Source organism: Schistocerca piceifrons, chromosome 1 (genome assembly GCF_021461385.2).
Source record: "Schistocerca piceifrons isolate TAMUIC-IGC-003096 chromosome 1, iqSchPice1.1, whole genome shotgun sequence".
Lineage (NCBI taxonomy): Eukaryota > Metazoa > Arthropoda > Insecta > Orthoptera > Acrididae > Schistocerca > Schistocerca piceifrons.
The window spans coordinates 796,998,462-797,017,098 of NC_060138.1; the positions used below are offsets into that span (position 1 = coordinate 796,998,462).

Here is an 18,637-nt window from a genome sequence, read left to right on the forward strand (position 1 = left end):
TAAAACAAAAGAAACTGCAAAAAGGTGGGAATTTAAGGAGATGGGACCTGGATAAACTGACTAAACCAGGGGTTGTACAGAGTTTCAGGGAGAGCATAAGGGAACAATTGGCAAGAATGGGGGAAAGAAATACAGTAGAAGAAGAATGGGTAGCTTTGAGGGATGAAGTAGTGAAGGCAGCAGAGGATCAAGTAGGTAAAAAGACGAGGGATAGTAGAAATCATTGGGTGACAGAAGAAATACTGAATTTAATTGATGGAGGAGAAAATATAAAAATGCAGTAAATGAAGCAGGCAAAAGGAATTCAAACGTCTCAAAAATGAGATCGACAGGAAGTGCAAAATGGCTAAGCAGGGATGGCTAAAGGACAAATGTAAGGCTGGAGAGGCTTATCTCACTAGGGGTAAGATAGATACTGCCTACAGGAAAACTAAAGAGACCTTTGGAGAAAAGAGAACCACTTGTATGAATATCAAGAGCTCAGATGGAAACCCAGTTCTAAGCAAAGAAGGTAAAGCAGAAAGGTGGAAGGAGTATATAGAGGGACTATACAAGGGCGATGTACTTGAGGGCAATGTTATAGAAAGGGAAGGGGATGTAGATGAAGATGAAATGGGAGATACGATACTGCGTGAAGAGTTTGATAGAGCATTGAAAGACCAAACTCGAAACAAGGCCCAGGGAGTAGACAACATCCCATTAGAACTACTGACAGCCTTGGGAGAGCCAGTACTGACAAAACTCTACCATCTGGTGAGCAAAATGTATGAGACAGGCGAAATACCCTCAGACTTCAAGAAGAATATAGTAATTCCAATCCCAAAGAAAGCAGGCGTTGACAGATGTGAAAATTACCGAACTATCAGTTTAATAATTCACGGCTGCAAAATACTAACGCGAATTCTTTACAGACGAATGGAAAAACTGGTAAAAGCCGACCTCGTGGAAGATCAGTTTGGATTCCGTAGAAATATGGGAACACGTGAGGCAATACTGACCCTACGACTTATCTTAGAAGCTAGATTAAGAAAAGGCAAACCCACATTTCTAGCATTTGTAGACTTGGAGAAAGTTTTTGACAATGTTGACTGGAATACTCTCTTTCAAATTCTGAAGGTGGCAGGGGTAAAATACAGGGAGAGAAAGGCTACTTACAATTTGTACAGAAACCAGATGGCAGTTATAAGAGTCGTACAGAAACCAGATGGCAGTTATAAGAGTCGAGGGACATGAAAGGGAAGCAGTGGTTGGGAAGGGAGTGAGAAAGCCTCTCCCCGATGTTATTCAATCTGTGTATTGAGCAAGCAGTAAAGGGAACAAAAGAAAAATTCGGAGTATTAAAAGCCATGGAGAAGAAATAAAAACTTTGAGGTTCGCCGATGACGTTGTGATTCTGTCAGAGACGGCAAAGGACTTGGAAGAGCAGTTGAACGGAATGGACAGTGTCTTGAAAGGAGGGTATAAGATGAACATCAACAAAAGCAAAACGAGGATAATGGAATGTAGTCGAATTAAGTCGGGTGATGCTGAGGGAATTAGATTAGGAAATGAGACACTTAAAGTAGTAAAGGAGTTTTGCTATTTGGGGAGCAAAATAACTGATGATGGCCGAAGTAGAGAGGATATAAAATGTAGACTGGCAATGGCAAGGAAAGCGTTTCTGAGGAAGCGTTTCTGAATTTGTTAACATCGAGAATAGGTTTAAGTGTCAGGAAGTCGTTTCTGAAAGTATTTGTATGGAGTGTAGCCATGTATGGAAGTGAAACATGGAAGATAAATAGTTTGGAGGAGAAGAGAATAGAAGCTTTCGAAATGTGCTACAGAAGAATGCTGAAGATTAGATGGGTAGAGGAGGTATTGAACAGGGTTGGGGAGAACAGGAGTTTGTGGCACAACTTGACTACAAGAAGGGAACGGTTGGTAGGACATGTTCTGAGGCATCAGGGGATCACCAATTTAGTACTGGAGGGCAGCGTGGAGGGTAAAAACCGTAGAGGGAGACCAAGAGACGAATACACTAAGCAGATTCAGAAAGATGTAGGCTGCAGTACGTACTGGGAGATGAAGAAGCTTGCACAGGATAGAGTAGGATGGAAAGCTGCATCAAACCAGTCTCAGGACTGAAGACCACAACAACAAGAACATTTATAAATCTGTATTGTTTTCGTTTTTTTACTACGTCGTCCCACTGTTCCACGTTACAAGTCAACAAGTGAACAAAACCAGAGTTAAACGTTGACGTAGACAATTTCAGTTTTGCTGTAAGTATTGTTTACTTTTAAGTGACACATAGGAGGGGAACTAGGTAGAAAAAAAGAATTTTTCGTCCCTTTATATACCATTGGTGAGACTGTTCACCGCTTCCGATTTTTAGGAGCATCTAGCAAGACGCTGATTGCACACGTAAAGAAAGAGAGCGTTATGAGATAACGCCCGACGGTATGCAGCACACCTAACGGACAGGTAACGCGGGTAGCTCTTAAACTGCCCAAAGCTACTACGAAGACTGCCGTGGGGTACGTCCACTTACGACAGTTTACATTAGGCTACGGTAGCTTTACAGCTCGTAAGCACAGTGCCGCCTGGTGGTCGCTGTCAGTGCGCGCTGCGTGTTGCAGGTAATGCGGGCGCGGGTCGAGGCCAGCAGAGACCGCCGCGTGCCGCCCGCGGACTCGCACTGCCCCCCGGACGCGCCGCCCCGGCCGCCAGCCGCGCGCTCGCCCTGCTCCCACCGCCTCTGAAGTCCGAGGGACAGCTCAGCCTCAGCATCCCAACAGGTACGTCGCTGCAGCAGGCGCTCTCTGTTCCCTAAAGCTGGACACTTAACAATGAGGTGACAAAAGTCAGGGGGTCTCTCCTACTACCTTGTCGGACCTCCTCTTGCACAGCTTTGGAAGTCACCTACAGAAATATTGAGCCATGCTGCCTCTATAGCTGTCCATAACTGCGAAAGTGTTGCCAGTACAGGATTTTGTCCCATAAACGTCGACTGGATTCTTGTTGGGCAATCTGAGTGGCCAGATAATTCGCTCGAATTGCCCAGAATGATCTTCAAAACAGTCACGAACAGTTATGACCCAGTGGCATTGTTCTATGGGAACATGAAGTTCATGAATGCAAATGGTCTTCAAATAGCCAAATATAACCATTTACAGTGAATGATCAGTTCAGTTGGACCAGAGGACCCAGTCTATTCCATGTAAACACAGCCCACACCATTATGGAGCAACATCAGCTTGCACAGTGCCCTGTTGGCAACCTTGGCCCACGGATTCGTAGAGTATGTGCCACAGTCGATCCCTACCATTAGCTCTCACCAACTGAAATCGGTACTCGTCTGACCAGACCATATTTTTTCCGTCGTCTAAGGTCCAGGCGATATGGTCACGGGCCCAGGAGAGGCGCTACAGGTGATGTCGTGCTGTTAACAAAGGCACTCACGTCTGTCGTCTGCTACCAAAGCACATTAACGCCAAAATTCATCACACTATCACACGGGTACATTCGTTGTACGTCCTACATTGAGACACTGGCAAATCCACGCAAACGCTGCTGTTCTCGGTCGTGGTTCAATGGCTCTGAGCACTATGGGGCTTAACTTCTGAGGTCATCAGTCCCCTAAACTTATAACTACTTAAACCTAACTAACCTAAGGACATCACACACATCCATGCCCGAGGCAGGATTCGAACCTGCGACGGTAGGGGTCGCGCGGTTCCAGACTGAAGCGCCTAGAACCGCTCGGCCACTTCGCCCGGCTTCTCGGTCGTGAACTGAAGGCCGTCGGCTACTGCGTTGTCCGTGGTGAGAGGGAATGCCTCATATTTAGTATTCTTCGCACCCTCTTGACCCTGTGGTTCTCGGAATATTGAATTCCCTAACGATTTCCGAAATGGACGTCTAGCTCCAACTACCAGTGCGCGTTCAAAGTCTGTTAATTCCCGTCATGCGGCCTTAATCAGGCTGGGAACCTTTCCACTTGAATGGCCTGAGTACAAATGACGGTTATGCCAATGCACTGCCATTTTATACCTTGTGTTGGCAATACTGTAGATATTCATATCGCTATCGCATAACTTTTCTCAGTGTAGGTTAGCTGATAACTCAGCAACGTAAGCTCACCGGACAAAACGATAGACAACCCACTAGAAAGCATAAAGGTAATACAGTCTAACGCTGCCTCTAGCTTTGAGAACGGCCTCAATTCGGCAAGAAACAAGATCCACAATTTCCATCAAATCTGCCGTATCGAGGTGAAGACACTCATTGCCTATAAGAGTCCACAGAGGTATTAAATTGCGGGGATGTTGTTTACTATGTACAATGGCGAAATTTATTTTCAGAAATATCGTCCCCCTACAAATGTTAGTACTGTGTCCAGGTTACTGACCTCATTTGTACTGAGACTACAGTCTGTGTCTGTGTGTGGGCCGGAGGGAGGGGGGCGGTCACAGTTGGATCTTAATACAATGAAAGAGCTCGCACACTTCTGTAAGTTGTACTAACCTGACGTCTTCACTCCATGTAGGTTGCCCCAGCGCAGTGATAGGCGAGGCGGTGGTTCTCGAGCAGGTACTGCTGGCTAAAATTAATTGTTATTATACGTGATGCACATATTCAGGCTTAGACAATTATTTCAGTCACGAAGTGGTCTTAGTGCGTGTAACAAAAGCCATAATCACCAAGTCGTGTGCTAACAACGAGCAATGATCTATAATCCTCTCATAAGATGATCCCCGTACGTTACAAGAATACTTTTCGGTCCCAGTGAACAATAAATAACTTTCTAACAAATAACCGGTCGGCAGTGCTAAGAGACGCAACGACACAACCACGCAACCACACTACTGCTGCCAAAGAGTACACAGCATGACCCACTGCCAGTACGGATCACTTCCTGAAACATTCACTGTGACAGCCCCACAAGGCAGGAAGTGATTCACGCTGTTCATATCTTATTTTACAAATGTTATATCTAGATTATTTTAATAAATATGTCATAATGACTTCACTGAAGAGAGACTCTTTACCATTTTAGAAAATTTTAGGTTTCCGTACCTTAATCGGTAACAACCGAAACCTTACAGGTTCATTTCGTTGTCCCTCTGTTAAGATCCTTTCTTCTCAGGGATGGGTAGACGTATCAATTTGAAACTGAGATCACACACTAAGTTCTACGATCCCTTGACGGTGTAAAAACTTTAAGCTTCCTTGTCATCACAATCAAAAGATACGGCCATTAATGTCACATACTTTGATACTCGCAAACTCACTCATCAAGACCTATAGGTGAACTATCTGTGTATATGGTTAAGTTTGTGCCGAACGCTCAAAGCGCGAGTACTACTTGCACTTGTCTGGTTATTATTTGACGTTTTAATTAATGAATAGGTTGGAAGTTCTGGCGCACAAGCCGTACCCAAGTAACCACTCATGGCGTAACACACTCCACTGATTCCACGTCAGCTAAAAGCAGCTCAAAGAACTGTAGTGCCTTGTACAAACCGACGCGTGGCAATTTTCTTTGGTCTCAAACATTGATCAATACTTCTGTGTGACGTCAGCTGCTTGCTACGTCACGAAAGGTGCTCTGGATGACAAGAAAATAATAATGCTTGCAAGAATAAGCAATGCTACAGATTTTTCGCTCACTGTTGACTAAGACCAGTCAAGTTGAATAGGATGCCGAATGTTCATCAAACCAGGAGCACATGCCTGTGAATAAAGTTGTTTTTATCTAGAAAGGCGGGAGTGTCTACAGCGCATTCACCATCACCGAGAATACTTAAACATCCTGCACCATGTTCAGAGCAATCTGAATGAGTAGGCCTAAGTCATGGTACGAAAAATATCCACAGAACCTCTTCAAACCTGACCTACATCCTCCACAATCTGCGGTTTAAACGTCTCTTTGGGATGTCTGTGTATTCAACTCTTTGCATCATTTGAAAAGAGGCGACTCGTCGGACCACATTATACACAACACGACTGGAAACATGCAGTTCTATGTTCCACTGTGAACGGTGATCTTTTGCGGGGTACGCGATTCCAAATGTCCAGTGATGGAGTCCCGTTCGTAACGTTCGATCGAATATCGGTTGAAATGGACTTCCATTACCAGACAGCAGCAATTCATTTCGAGTCGAAACCGATTGTCACTGACATGGCATGACACCCGTCGCGGTTCCTATCGATTAGTATCCTCTTACGACCTCTTTTATTACCCCGAATTAGATTGCAGCTAGTGGTTTATCATGCCTTGTAGACAAGGGGTACAGTTATCATTGATACACCATCAAATCAGGCATCTTCATTCACAATGTTGTCATAGGCTTGGGCGAACACGGTAGCGCCTTTCTGTCATTGCGTCACACCTCTAAGTCGACCCATGTTCGTGCGCTGATTCCATACAGTCGACTGGTACGTAAACACTATGTCGCTGATGGACCTTTATTGTTTCATATACGAGGGTCCACGATCGAATCTCTAATGTCGAGATTTTTCGAGTTCAGGGCAGCTCTCGAAATTCGTTGAACACTTGAGACTTTTTAGCCAATTGGTGCTGTAACTGCAAAATAATTGACTTGTTTTTCACCCAAAGGCATTCTAATTGGTTCAGCCTCTTCTACAATTCAAATTCCCCCACTATTATGAGCCGACACCGGGAAAGATCACACGGAAACTGGATCACAGGAATGTTTTGCGTGACTTCTCTGAATACTCTCCGAATGCTGTTCGGAACAATGGCTAAACGGTATTTCAACAATGTGTACTGAAAGCTTTCGCATGTGTTACAGTATCCTCTTCTAAGAAAAAAACAGTTTGAGAAGATCATTGTCTCAAAAATGTACGGATACAAGTTATTGAATGCTGGCCCACTATTTTGACTGGACCAGAGGTGGGAATCTTCCTACATGTCGATAACGTGGTCTGAAGATGGCGTAATATATTGCCGAAACTGATAGTCCGATTAAATAACAATTTGGAAATTTAGACGGCTGAAGGATGTTTGATTTGACATTCTGTTCTGAACAGCCGACGTCGCGCAACCGTCTGTGAAAAGATGGACATACAGAGGCAATTACGAGTTTCTGAGATGAAAAATACATGTATTTCATTAAATCTGCCTTCGATGTCTTCCGTTGGTTTTGATCGTCAGACAGAAATTAAGGGATTCTGCAAGACTTCAGGAAATAAAGCAGGACCATCTCGTACATTGTCCTGCACGTAAATAAATTGGCAGGATTCAGATAATTGATAATATACTAGAAAACAGTGCTCTATGAAAGACAAAGCCTGCAGAAAACCTGAGAGTCGACTCGTATTAGTTATTAGTATTCATTTGCGCAGTGATGGTATCGGACGAACAAGGAACTGAGCCGATATGGAGAAAGGCAGCGCAAAAGGTAACGGGATTGCATGAAAGGCAGGAGAAAGTTTAAGACATTATTAGAAGGTTCATCTGATAGACACTCCGACACATGACTAATATCTCTATTTTTGCCATTGTTACCATCGTTGTTTCGATCCTCACATGATGGACATTCACCAATTTTTAAATTGATCACTGTCTTGTTCCTGCGGCCGGACGTCGTGTATGGAGGTATATTATTACCTAGCTTATGCCAGGGAAATAGGTGAGCAGGGAAAGTCGTCGCTACTTCCATTGCTTCATTTTCTAATCTAATTCCTTCAACAAAACCTGTCTTAATTCGGTTGCGTTCTATTACCCATGTTTTAATTTTGTTAATTTTCATCTTACACTCACTATTCAGGGCACTATCCGTTCCACATTGATTAACCAAGTCCTCTGACAAAATTACTATGTCATCGGAAAATCTCAACGTATTTATTTCTTCTCACTAAACCTTAACTTCTACTCCAAAATTCTATTTGGTTTTCTTTACTGCCTGCTCAATATACAGATTGAGTAAACAAGGGGAGGGGCTGTAAGTTGTAACTATGTCTTACCTCCTTCAACTACTGCCTCCATTTCATTTTCTTCGACTCTTATAACTGCGATTTGGCTTTTGGACAACTTGTAGATAATCTTTCGCTCCTATATTTTATTCCTGATAATATTATTTATTTATTTAGCATGTGGTTAGCAGTACATCACACGAGAAAACATTCTTTCATTAATAATACATACACATGTATTTAACATATATAAAAGAAACATATTCTGATAACAGGCATATATTCTCATAATCAGAATTATATTAATACCTTTAGCTGCTAAAGGGCGTTGATATATATCAACGGGGACAGGTTTGAAAGAACAGACTCCATATCCATGTAAGTATAGAGTTCTGGCAATACCGGTCATGACTTTCTTCTATGCGGATGCACACGTATTCCCCAAACTCTTACGGGATTTGGTAAGAAAGTTTTCCACGAGTAGTGAGTGTGTTGGGGGTGGGACACTACGAATGTAGTGTGTGGACATACAAGGTGAGAATGTGGGTCTCGCGGGAGGCGTGCGAGAGATAGTGCCTGCAGTCGCGCTATACTCTGTGTCCTCGGTGGCTCAGATGGATAGAGCGTCTGCCATGTAAGCTGGAGATCCCGGGTTGGAGTCCCGGTCGGGGCACACATTCTCACCTCTCCCCGTTGATATATGTCAACGCCCGTTAGCAGCTGAAGTTATATTAATATAATTCTAATTTCGTTCTAGACGGCTGCAGGTCATCAATGGTGTCTGTTCTTTCGGACATGTCCGAAAGAACAGACACTATATCCATATAAATATTCTCATAAGATAATAAATGAGCAGGTGCTTCACAAAATAAGCAAGAAAAGAAGTAATGTGGAAAACACTGAATAAAAGAAGGGAGAAGATGATACAGCGTGTGTTAAGACATCGGAGAATAGTTTACTTGATACTGGAGGGAGCCATAGGGGGCAAAAACTGTAGGGGAAGTCAGGGTTCGGAATATATCTAAGAAATAATCGAAGACGGTGGGTGTAAGCGATACTCTGAGATGAAGAGTGGACGGAATCAAGCCATTTAGAAAACTGTTGAAAATAAATGAGGAAGGAAAGTCATAGGACTTCTATTATCTCGCGTATTATTATATTTTCCAGGTACCCTTATTTATGTTCCCCTGTCTTGCAGACGCCCCACGTGTCACGTAGCCACTCTGTCGTAACGCTGAAAAAAGTGTCATCCCAGGTTTCAGTAACACGACTGGTTACTGAACGGTGGTCGTACTGACGTTCTGGGACCGGTGGTGTGGAATAACGCTGAAGCAGTTGCCAGCGTCAGTCTGCTGTGGTAACCTGCAAGAGCTGGCTGGCAGTGTTACAGAGGGAATATCCTCCACTCTACAGTCTATTAGCGCACTGCCAAATTACTCTCAAAATAGTGCTTCCCCCATTTAATCTTCATCCACTTCCTCTTCCCTTTCCCCTTTCTGTGTCCTTAACTTTGTTTCCTTTGTGTAGTGCTTCTATGCAGTGTTCAAAAATTCCCTTTACAAACTGCTAGGACTTGTAGAGGGGTGTGGCTAGCTAATTTTCTGAATCTGAACCCATATCCGGAAACGTACCGTTTGCTTGCTGTATCCATTTGAAAACATTTTGGTAACGCGACCACTTTTAAAAGTAATTGATTAGGCGTGCCTCAGTACATCACTTATATTACAGTTGTACTTGCTAATAGCCAAAGAAATTGCTCGTGTAGTCGTTGACGAGTTTCCTTTGACGTGACGCAGTACGGCCTCTTCCAGTTCGTGTGTGCGGCGTCTCCTTGGATCACCATAGTCACGCCTGCTGACGGTGAATGTACCCTTTCACAAAACCGTTGCGCAACTGTGGCAAAACGGGTATACGGTGGAGACGGACGTTGTGGAGAACGATTCTGATAAGTGACAAGCAGATTTTCCGTTATCGTGAGCTCCATTCAGAAGGATCATGTTGGTGTATTATGCAAATGTGTACTCAACCATATTTCTCCAACACTCACAAACACATGAATGAGGCTCTAACCAGGTCAGAGAGGTATGAAAGTGGTCAAATGACATCAGCCATTCCGACGTTACCAGGCCCACTATGGCTACCCTGTTGCACGCCTTTCTAGCAAACAGGTTCTCAAGCGACTGTAGCTCCGGAACGGTACGTTTCCGGATATGGGATCCTATTCAAAATATTATATACTCACTCCTCTCCACAAATCCTAAAAGTAAGTAACGGAAATTTATGAACACCCTAGATATATTTCTTTTACCTATTAGCCTTCTTTGTTTATAATTTCCTTCCACCTATCAGATTTCCCTCCTTTGCTTAGCAATTGCTTGTTAACTGAGCTCGTGATGCTGTTTCCTTTTTCTCCAAATCTTTTCTGAACACAGCAGCTATTTTTCTCATAGTTCAAAATGGTTCAAATGGCTCTGAGCACTATGGGACTTAACTTCTAAGGTCATCAGTCCCCTAGAACTTAGAACTACCTAAACCTAACTAACCTAAGGACATCACACACATCCATGCCCGAGGCAAGATTCGAACCTGCGACCGTAGCGGTGGCGCGGTTCCAGACTGTAGCGCCTAGAACCGCTTGGCCACCACGGCCGGCTTTCTCATAGTTATGCTTGCTTCAACAGTTTTTGTATCTCTTCTCTAATCGTGTTTGTACACTTTGAATGTTGTCAGAGTTTCATATTTTACATGTCTGTACTGGCTTCAGTCTTCTCTATTTCTTGCTTTTTTATATTTTCTCATGTCGTCAATTAAATTCCATAGCTCGAGTGTTATTTAGGGATTTCTACTGGGGCTCGTCTTTTGCCTAGTTCTTCCTTTACTGCCTCCACTGTTTCAGCTATCAAAGCTACTAATTCATTTTCAACTACATTTCTTTCGCCTACGTCAGTCAGTGGTTGACTAAAGCTTCCTTGGACACGGTAAACAACTTCTAGTTCTTTCAACTTATGAAGGTCCCATCTTTTCTGTTTCCTACCTTCCCGCAAATTTATCGAGCTTTAATTTGCATTCCTTAAGTAATAAATTTTGGTCAGAGCCAACAACATGCGAACCCGGAAGTGTCTGCCAATTTAAAATCTGGTTCTTAAATCTCTCTTGCTGTTATATACTGCACTAAAGAACGTATCACATTTTCGAAACACGGTAATTGTCTCCCACTGCAACGCATAAATTTGAAATTGGGCTCAAAGGTGCCTACGACCTTCCTCTATAATGGCGCAAAAGCGTGGCGCCCTGTGACCTCACCCTCAGGCACGGCGCCGCTTCAGACAGCAAGGTGTGGACAAATGCAAAAATAAGATCGCAGCTCAAAAGTTCATGTGAGGTATTAGGTGAGTTAGTGACGTGACATCAGCACAAAATATCACCACAATTCTACCCAACATCTCTGTGAACGTGTCGCACAGCCCCTGTTACCCACATTTCATCCCTTCTTCTGACGCCTCCAGGACGCAGATCAGAAGCGCAGCACCCAGGGTTGAAATCACGCGGTTTTTTTACACGAGAGGGAAACATTTCAGACATACAGCTGCTCAGGATCGACACGAAAAGACCTCAGGAGTAGGCTTAAGGAGCGTTGATTACCACATACACTCCTGGAAATTGAAATAAGAACACCGGGAATTCATTGTCCCAGGAAGGGGAAACTTTATTGACACATTCCTGGGGTCAGATACATCACATGATCACACTGACAGAACCACAGGCACATAGACACAGGCAACAGAGCATGCACAATGTCGGCACTAGTACAGTGTATATCCACCTTTCGCAGCAATGCAGGCTGCTATTCTCCCATGGAGACGATCGTAGAGATGCTGGATGTAGTCCTGTGGAACGGCTTGCCATGCCATTTCCACCTGGCGCCTCAGTTGGACCAGCGTTCGTGCTGGACGTGCAGACCGCGTGAGACGACGCTTCATCCAGTCCCAAACATGCTCAATGGGGGACAGATCCGGAGATCTTGCTGGCCGGGGTAGTTGACTTACACCTTCTAGAGCACGTTGGGTGGCACGGGATACATGCGGACGTGCATTGTCCTGTTGGAACAGCAAGTTCCCTTGCCGGTCTAGGAATGGTAGAACGATGGGTTCGATGATGGTTTGGATGTACCGTACACTATTCAGTGTCCCCTCGACGATCACCAGTGGTGTACGGCCAGTGTAGGAGATCGCTCCCCACACCATGATGCCGGGTGTTGGCCCTGTGTGCCTCGGTCGTATGCAGTCCTGATTGCGGCGCTCACCTGCACGGCGCCAAACACGCATACGACCATCATTGGCACCAAGGCAGAAGCGACTCTCATCGCTGAAGACGACACGTCTCCATTCGTCTCTCCATTCACGCCTGTCGCGACACCACTGGAGGCGGGCTGCACGATGTTGGGGCGTGAGCGGAAGACGGCCTAACGGTGTGCGGGACCGTAGCCCAGCTTCATGGAGACGGTTGCGAATGGTCCTCGCCGATACCCCAGGAGCAACAGTGTCCCTAATTTGCTGGGAATTGGCGGTGCGGTCCCCTACGGCACTGCGTAGGATCCTACGGTCTTGGCGTGCATCCGTGCGTCGCTGCAGTCCGGTCCCAGTCGAAGGGCACGTGCACCTTCCGCCGACCACTGGCGACAACATCGATGTATTGTGGAGACCTCACGCCCCACGTGTTGAGCAATTCGGCGGTACGTCCACCCGGCCTCCCGCATGCCCACTATACGCCCTCGCTCAAAGTCCGTCAACTGCACATACGGTTCACGTCCACGCTGTCGCGGCATGCTACCAGTGTTAAAGACTGCGATGGAGCTCCGTATGCCACAGCAAACTGGCTGACACTGACGGCGGCGGTGCACAAATGCTGCGCAGCTAGCGCCATTCGACGGCCAACACCGCGGTTCCTGGTGTGTCCGCTGTGCTGTGCGTGTGATCATTGCTTGTACAGCCCTCTCGCAGTGTCCGGAGCAAGTATGGTGGGTCTGACACACCGGTGTCAATGTGTTCTTTTTTCCATTTCCAGGAGTGTAGTTCGTGGTCGGAGACGGTAGTTCGCAGTGCGATGAGCAACAAGACGAGGTTCTTGACAGCGGTCGCCACTGCTGACACCCTTCTCCTCCCCCCTCTTCTCCCCTCCCACCCGATTCAACCCTGCTCTAAACACATCATGGGGCACAAGATAACCTGACGCCTTTGGTCTGTAGTATGACCGCAATTTTTGCTGTGGTAAACAGGGCGGAACATTAGGAAAATAAAATCCTACGGCATCTTCGAGGCACCACTCGGCTCAATGGGTGCCCAACTCTCTGGTAGGAGCACTCATAAGGTGCTTAATAAAGCTGGGTGGGTGACACCGAGGGGTTTGCCAAACTGGGGGGCCTTTAAGGGACTCATTGCCGTTATATCCACGCACATGTCGATGTTACACCCCTTCGTGATGATGATGCTTGGTCTGTGGGGCGCTCAACTGCGCGGTTATCAGCGCCTGTACAAATTCCCTATCTTTACACAGTCCAATCTCGCCACATTCACGAATGATGATGAAATGATGAGGACAACACAGACACTCAGCCCCCGGGGAGAGAAAATCCTCAACCCGGCCGGGAATCGGACTGGGACCCCGTGATCCAAAGGCAGCAACTCTAGCCACTAGACCACTAGCTGCGGACTTGCACCCCTCAGCGACCTCACCGCAGGAGGGCGCGATACATGAGGGCTGAAAAAGCATAAACACACTTTGCTGCGCCAGCCGGGGTGGCCGAGCGGTTCTAGGCGCTACAGTCTGGAACCGCGCGACCGCTACGGTCGCAGGTTCGAATCCTGCCTCGGGCATGGATATGTGTGATGTCCTTAGGTTAGTTAGGTTTAAATGGTTCTAAGTTCTAGGGACTGATGACCTTAGATGTTAAGTCCCATAGTGCTCAGAGCCATTTGAACCATTTTGAACCCTTCGCTGCTTCGGATCTCGTTCAGATTTCGTCGAATAGTTTTGGACGGTACTTAGAGGCTCCGCCCCGTATAGAAGAGCAAAAACTGCGGGCGCATTATACACTAAAGGGGTCAGATCACCTTCAATAGGATTGTAGCCCCACGACGTCATTAGAGTAAGGATAAATCGTCCGGGGCCTGTCAGCACAGCGAACATTGTCAAGAACGTGGTCCTGTTGTTAGTTGCGCGGCTGACAGTTGTTTTCGACCACGATTTGTGTGGAAATCAACGCCCCAATAAAAAGGCAGATTTGTCTGTCGCCTTTTATGCCACGTCTTGGACGTTTTTCATGTCAATTTCAAGTGCCGATAAGAAAACCGCATGATTCAACGCTGGGTATCGTGGTTCTGACCTGCATCGCAGAGTTGTCAAAATAAGCCTTTAAATGTGGGTAAAAGGGGGTGTAACGACATTCCTATCATGTGACACGTCCAAGATGAGGTTGGAAAGAATAGCTGTGAAATTTGGTGCCAATCTGACGTCATTTACCCACCTTACATCTCACAAGTATTTATGAGCTGTGGCCTTTGTTTCGAGTGTGTCGGCAAGTTGCTGTTTGACGCGGCGCCGAGCACAAGAGTGACGTCACAGGGCTCCACGCTTTTGCATCCGTACAGGAGAAAGGTTGTAGGCAGCTTTGAGCCAAATTTCAATCTTATACGTGACAATGGGAGACAACTACGTATGATCTATGTGAGATCTTCTGGTATCACCAGGATATTACAGTGATGTAGATTGTAGACGTGGCTGTGTGTATAAGAAAAAGAACAAAAATCTTACGGTATCTGAGATTAACGACTGAGCACTGATATAAATGTTGAAAAGGGCTGGAGCCAGCACAGTGCCTTGAGGTAGACATTCCCCTGCAGCCAAGACGTGTAGCACATATTACTCCGGATGTGGGCAGAGATTAGTGCGCCTTGGAGGAGAGAAGAGGGGAGGAGAGGTGTCCGCCCGGCCGCATTCAGAGCCGCAATCAGGCGCGAGGACCCGCGGCACGGCACGGCGCGGCGCGGCGCGGCCGGCGCCGTTTTTCGGGTCAGCGCGCCTCATCCGCGGCGGACACCGCCCACCGCCTGCCGCCGGCCGCGTAATCCCGCGCAAACCCAATTTCTCACGGCCACCGCGTCCACAATTAATTTCCAAATCCCTGCCGGCGCCCCGCGGCGACGCTGGTCGCGATTTTTCTCGCCCGCCCATTAAGCCCCGCTGATTGGTGTAACGAGCACCAGGTATTAATCGCGACACGGTCGTCCTCCCCGCCGCGCCGCTCCCCGCTGTGGGTGTTCGATAGCTGCCTCCTACCCCGTCCGCCGGTTAGCGGAAACTTCCAGATCGTGACCCCGCAGTCTGCAGTGACGGCTTCCTCCCGGTGACCGAGGTATGCATCCTATCTCCTGGCTAGTGCGATGTTTTTCTCTTATTTTAAATCTATACTTGTGCTAATCCTTTTTTGATGCAGTTAGTCCAGGAATTTGAGGGGTGGTTATAAAAATTTAATTAGCACCTCGAAAACATTCAGCTGCGGCTATGAGACCTGGCAGTGGTTTTAGTTCTCTACAGTCACCCTCCAGTGCGACAATATTTCCCAACGACGAACGATTAGACGGAGACCTTGGTACCAGAAGTCTGCATTTGGCTGTTCAGAAAATTTTCCGCCTGGAAAACCATCTTGTCGTCACTCTGGGAACGCCTCCAAAACAATGGTTTAATCTTCCGATAAAAGAGGAAGAATCACTGGATGCCAGCTCAGGAGAATAAGGAGGAAGAGTCGGGGGATAGGCGAGGCAAAATCTCATAACTCAAAGGAGCCGCGTGTGAAACTGTGTCTTGCATAAAATGAATTGGGGCACGGAAAGTCATCGAGTAAAACAGAAGTGATTTCTGGGATTCCCCAAGGTGGTGTATAGGCCCTTTGCTGTTCGTTATCTATATAAACGATTTGGGAGACAATCTGAGCAGCTGTCTTAGGTTGTTTGCAGGCGACACTGTTGTTTATCGACTAATAAAGTCATCAGAAGATCAAAATAAATTGCAAAACGATTTAGAAAAGATGTTTGTACGGTGCGAAAATTCGCAATTCATCCTAAATAACGAAGTGTCAAGTTACCCACATAAGTGCTAAAAGGAATCCGTTAAACTTCGGTTACACGATAAATCAGTCAAATATAAAGGCCGTAAATTCAACTAAATACCTAGGAATTAAATTACGAACAACTGAAATTGGAAGGAATACAAAGAAAATGCTAACCAAAGACTGCATTTTACTGGCAGGACACTTAGAAAATGTAACAGACCTACTAAGGAGACTGCCTACACTACACTTGTCCGTCCTCTTTTAGAATAGTCTGCCCGGTATGGGTTCCTTGCCAATTAGAATTCACGCTGTACATCGAAAAAGTTCAAAGAAGGGGATTATCGCGAAATAGGGAAGAGAGTGTCACTGAATTGATACAGGATTTGGGGTGGACATCATTAAAACAAAGGCGTTTTTCGTTGCGGTGGAATCTTCTCACGAAATTCCAATCACCAATTTTCTCCTCCGAATCCAGAATTATTTTGTTGACACCGACCTACATAGGGAGAAACGATCACCATTATAAAATAAGGGAAATCAGAGCTCGTACGGAAAGATTTAGGCGTTCGTTCCTACCGCGCGCTACACGAGATTGAAACAATAGAGAATTGTGAAGGTGGTTCGACGAACCCACTGCCAGGCACTTAAATGTGATTTGAAGAGTATCCATGTGGATGTTGATGTCGTGTAGCAGAGACAACAACGCGATGCTTCGACTCGACAGCCTGCCGTATCTTGTCAACAGACTTGGGCCGTACTCTCCTGTGACGGCTTGCTCTTACGAGCATCGTCTGTTAGCACCACGCCATGGTACTCCCTAAAAGCACTCAGAGTCACTTTGCCCAATGATGGTTGGGTCGTCGTCTGTTTTTGGCAGTGGCGAATCAACAGATTTCCACTGCTTGATTACCTGCCTTCTCTCTGGGTCATAGTGTACACCCATCCCGCGTCCATGATGATTAGGCGGCTAAAGAAGCAATCTGGATTGCCCTACACAGCTACAATATCTACACTGTAGTCTCTGTCCGGCGGCATCTTTAAATGGGTGTGTGTGCAGCTGTGGAACACAGTAGATGTTAAAAACTGATCCTTGACTGGTTTTCACTTTTTCCACTGTCACCTGAATCGCGAAATGCTGATCTTGGAGCACAAGAGCCTCCACTGCTGTTGCTATTCTTGGTTCTCCAGAGAGAAACAGTCTGCCACTTCATTCTTCGTCAGTCATTCTTGTTTGACCATACTGGACGTGTGTTGGCCATCTTGCCACTGTTTCATATGACGGTCCGTTGTTACTGTGCAAGTCCACTAACTCAGCACGAATTGTTGCAGCGTTGTTTCCCTACTAATATAGAAACCGTGCGAGGTTTAGTGCAGTGGACTTGCTTTCGGGAGGACGACGGTTCAAATCCTTTTCGGGCAACCAGGTTTAGGTTTCACGTGACTTCCCAAAACTGCTTAATGCAAATGCCCTAAGGTGCCTATGAAAAGGACATGGCCGATTTCCTTCTCCATTTTTCCTTATTCCGAGCTTGTTCCGTCTCTGATGACCACGTCGTCGACGGAACTTTAAGCTGTTATCATTTTTCCTCGCTTTTCAAAAACGGAAAAAGATCTACTGCCCAGTACTGGACGTTATTAATGAGCTGAGCCATTTTGTTTTGGTTTCTCTGGTAGCGGTGATTTCAGTGCGTTCCACGGTTGGACATGTGCCTGCAAACAAACAAATAATTAATTACAGAAGTTAATTTTTTCGAGGCGATAATTAAAGCTCTATACCTACTTTTCGTATTGCTGTTTTCTATGCAGTCACCAAGATTTATCTATTTTGTATCTCTCAAAACAATAATCAACACCTTTTACAACGGTTTGAACCGATTCGCCTTCACTGATGCATAAAAACAGGCTTCCATGGGCTTTGCCGGACCACATGTAATCAAACAGACAAATCGGCGAACAAAATCAACTGTATTAACTTTGAAGATTCAAATGTGACAAATGCATTCTCGCATTTTCCAACCACCTTACACAAAGCTTTCTTGTAATTAATTATCCGTGTGAAATATTTCTTTCCTTTTTTTCTCAAAAGCGCAGCATTTTCCAATATAACAAAACAAATTGGAACTGATACCAACGTCATTTAACTATCCAGGGAGATTTTTTTTCACGTAAAAAGGCCCAACTTCTAGTGTAATTGATCATTACAGAGAATGGAATTGGGTTGGGTTGGGTTGTTTAGGGGAAGAGACCAAACAGCGAGGTCATCGGTCTCATCGGATTAGGGAAGGACGGGGAAGGAAGTCGGCCGTGCCCTTTCAAAGGAACCATCCCGGTATTTGCCTGGAGTGATTTAGGGAAATCACGGAAAACCTAAATCAGGATGGCCGGACGCGGGATTGAACCGTTGTCCTCCCGAATGCGAGTCCTGTGTGCTAACCACTGCGCCACCTCGCTCGGTGGGAATGGAATTCATGTAATCATCGACTTGGTGACACTATCATTTCGATTTCGAAGACATATATCTGAAACGAGCAACAGTCTCGCCACACATGTAGCAAGAAACACGAATCTACGGGCTCTATGATAATTAACAGCGAAAATTGATAGGTGAAA

The 18,637-nt window shown here is 45.8% G+C and overlaps 1 protein-coding gene across 4 annotated transcripts in view; it reads left to right on the top strand.

Annotated features, from left to right (window-relative positions):
• LOC124713610 (glutamate-gated chloride channel) overlaps positions 1-18,637 on the top strand; it is a 711,599-nt gene that overhangs the window by 485,989 nt on the left and 206,973 nt on the right. For all 4 annotated transcript variants that reach the window (XM_047242962.1, XM_047242961.1, XM_047242960.1 and 1 more), the window contains exon 4: positions 2,619-2,777. The gene's annotated coding sequence lies outside the window, so the exon portion shown is untranslated. The remainder of the gene's footprint in view (positions 1-2,618; positions 2,778-18,637) is intronic.